Source organism: Odocoileus virginianus, chromosome 22 (assembly GCF_023699985.2).
Source record: "Odocoileus virginianus isolate 20LAN1187 ecotype Illinois chromosome 22, Ovbor_1.2, whole genome shotgun sequence".
In the NCBI taxonomy this organism is placed as follows: Eukaryota; Metazoa; Chordata; class Mammalia; order Artiodactyla; family Cervidae; genus Odocoileus; species Odocoileus virginianus.
The window spans coordinates 44,017,365-44,020,894 of NC_069695.1; the positions used below are offsets into that span (position 1 = coordinate 44,017,365).

Below are 3,530 nucleotides of genomic sequence, written 5' to 3' on the forward strand. Positions count from 1 at the left end.
TCATACCCATAGCTTTAATGAGGGCTCAACTGCCCCCAAAAAGGAGGGGCTGTCCCCCTTTGAATGTATTTATGGAAGGCCTTTCTTACGCACAGACATTGTTATAGATCCTGAAGACTTGGAGTTAACTAATTATGTAACTCAGCTCTCAGCTTTTCAACAGGCATTAACAGAACTCCAGGAGATGACTCCTGACCCAGCCTCTAAATCCAGCAAGCCTCTATTTGAGCCAGGAACCGAAGTTCTCATAAAAACATTGGGGTCTGGGGGCCCATCCCTCGAGTCCCTCTGGGAAGGTCCTTACCAGGTTATTCTTTCTTCTCCAACAGCTGTCAAAGTGCTAGGAATTGATTCATGGGTACATCACACTCGAGTCAAGAGGTGGCACCCTGACCAGAATTAAGTGATGTCATTTTATGTCTTTACTTTCTATGCTCTGACTTTTAAGATGGGCCTGATGATCTATGTGAGCCTACTTCTGCTGACTCCAGAAATCCTGAGTCTGCCTTTTGATTCTCAGGACAATGCCTTCCTGTCCTGGGCTCACTCCTATGCTGCATTCCACAATCGGTCTAACTGCTGGGTCTGCGGAGCACTCCCCTCTTCATCAGTGGAAGTCTTCCTGTGGTGGACATCTCCACTTCAAGGAAAAGACTTTCTCCAAGTCTCTGAATACCTTCAACAATCACATGTGATGCCTCTTCTTCGTCTGATGACATCTAATAACCCTAGAATGGACTGGTGCAATACTTTGTACCTTAACTATGGACATAATGTGACTTTTAATTTTGATTATACACTGTCTCAGTTTAATGACTATTTTGCTGCACATAAGACAAATAGGTCTAGATCTGATAATTTTTTACCTGACGTTTATCAAATATGGGATGAGGTTATATGGCTAACTCCTGAAAAATGACGTCAAATATCTACTACCCCTATATGCTGGGAACAAACAGAGCCATCCCCCAAAGTTAGCCAACAACTTAATTACAATGATTGGAAACAATTGGGATTTTTGCCTCAGGAAATATGTAACGTAAACGTTCCTGTGTTTTCCAACCCCAGTTCAAGATCTCCTTTGTCTGGCCAGGCACTAATTGGGACTGGATATCTCAGTCACGCTGGCTTGCTCCAAACGGGACTTATTGGATATGTGGCTCTTACCTATGGGCTTGGCTTCCCCCTGGCTGGATAGAGAGATGCACCCTGCTTCTAGCCTTTACTCATGGCTTTATATTTTCAGAGCTTTCAGAAAAGCCTGCTAATTTACCCCACCTTAAACTCGGTGGGCAAGGTCTGTATTTCACTGATATGATTATTTGGCTGCAGTGTTTGTCCCCTCTTTGGGAACTATAGATGTTATGCTATGAGTAGATGCTTTGACTAATTTTACTCAACAGGCATTACAAGATTCTCAAAAAGCTATTTCAGGTCTTAATGCTGAACAAGCACAAATTAGAAAGGTGGTTTTACAAACAGATTGGCTTTAGATATTCTGACAGCTGCACAAGGAGGAACTTGTGCCATCATTCATACCCAATGCTGCACATATATACCTGAGATGAGCACTAATGTTACTCATTTTACTAAACACATGAACAAGATGATTGGGGCCATGGATACTCCTGAAGCCTCAATTGCCTCACTCTGGAAGACGTTAACTAGTTCCCCATGGTGGAAAACTATCTTAATTACAATAATTCTGATTGTTTTGTTTTTGCTGTTTGCTCCCTGCATCTGTAACTGTGTAACTGGATTTGTTCCTAGTCGCATGAACGCTTTTAAGTTACAAATGTTTGCTCAAACTCCTGCTATCACTTCAGCTTCTTCCGACTACTATTTGGGGCCCCTGGATCAGACATCCTCACTATGAAGATTAGGAGAATATATTGTCTCACCAATTTAGGGACAACGCCCCTTGTCAGCTCAGAAGCAGCTATGGAATGCGAATAACGCCCCTTTTCCCTAGGCAACATAATTCTCCTAAAAGAAAAGGGGGGAATGAGAGGGTAACAGGCAGGAAGGCCAGGGGGTCTCCAAAAGGAGGAAATAGGCTGCAAGTGCCAGACATTTTTATTTCTCTTAAGTGCCAGGAGGAAACAAACCAGCAATATGTTTTTCCTTCTCTATACAAATTTAAAAGGAGGTTTCTCTTAAAATGCTGTGTTGCCATGACACCTGGTTTCACCTGAAGCTAACTACTCTCAAACCTTGAGTTAACCAATACATTTCTTTTTCTCATGGAAATGTCTTAAGCTACACTAATGTACCCCAGACTCTACCTTCAAGTTTGTTCTGCCAAATGGCCTAACCTACTTACTCAGATATTGTTCCCTAATCTATGTAAATGAAACTATTTGTTGGTAATCTGCCCTTCTATAAGATTCAAGTCAATCGTTTTATGGCCAGGGATGAATTATCTGGTGCCATTCTGAATTTTAAGACATTCCTTTCGTTTCATTAACAGACTGTGAGTGACTATATAACATACAGCTAAAGACTAGGAGGGGGCTACTCTTTTCCCCCTTCTGATGCCTATGTCAGAAGCTTTCTCTATCTCCTTTATACTTTAATAAAACTTTATTACACAAAAGCTCTGAGCGATCCAGCCTCATCTCTGGCCCTGGATTGAATTTGTCTCCTCTGGAGGCCAAGAATCCCGGCGTCTTATTGTTCAGCAACAACCTTTCATCAATCTATAGGATTCCGGTAGAAAAGACAGTTCACAACTGCTTACCTCATAGCTTTGCAAAAAAAATTAAGGTTTTAAGAACTGAGGATTCTAATTTAAGCATGTAGTTAAAGCTATTAGGAATAATCCAGTGACATTATAGGATATAGTAAAACATAGAATGTGTGTTTTCAGTAAACAATTTATGAGAAATAGTATTACATTTTATTTATGAAAAAAAAAAGTTGTTTGGTTTTATTTGGATGGAAAATGAGAGAAAGGCTGGATACAGAAAGTGATGAGAGATTGTGGAAAGGAAACACAATGAAAATTTTTATATTAAAACATAGACTGGATTAACTAAATTTAGACTTAAACAAATGGATTTTGCTAAATAAGCTAATGCAAGATTAAAAATTTAGCTTCTGTTTCTATTAGAAATGTTTCTTTTTTATAGCAAATTCCATGAGTTTCTGTGCCCTTAAGTGATCTATATTTGTTTTCTTTTCATTGTTTTTTTGACTTTGGTTAAATGAATAAGTATTATTTTAGTGACCTATGATCTTGCTGTGTTTTAAAACCTTTTTGATATTTCTAACAAATCTCCCAAATATCAAAATGTAATTAAAGCTCTTTTAGTCTCCAGCTAACTCTAGGATTCTTCAAAGAAACATCTCTAAGACATCTCAGAAAGGAATGTTAAACAAAATTTCTCTGATATTTTTAATTCAAAAACATTGTCAAATGACTGAAGGTAAGTTTAGGTTGTAATGTATGGATAATTGTAATTGATATAGACAGCTCCAAATTTTATATGGAATCCCTAATATCTGATATGTCCTGATATAATGTTACT

General features: G+C 38.7%; 1 pseudogene; it reads left to right on the top strand.

Annotated features, from left to right (window-relative positions):
- The first annotated feature begins 448 nt into the window (after positions 1-448).
- Positions 449-1,876, top strand: LOC139030449 (endogenous retrovirus group PABLB member 1 Env polyprotein-like; annotated as a pseudogene).
- The last annotated feature ends 1,654 nt before the right edge of the window (positions 1,877-3,530 follow it).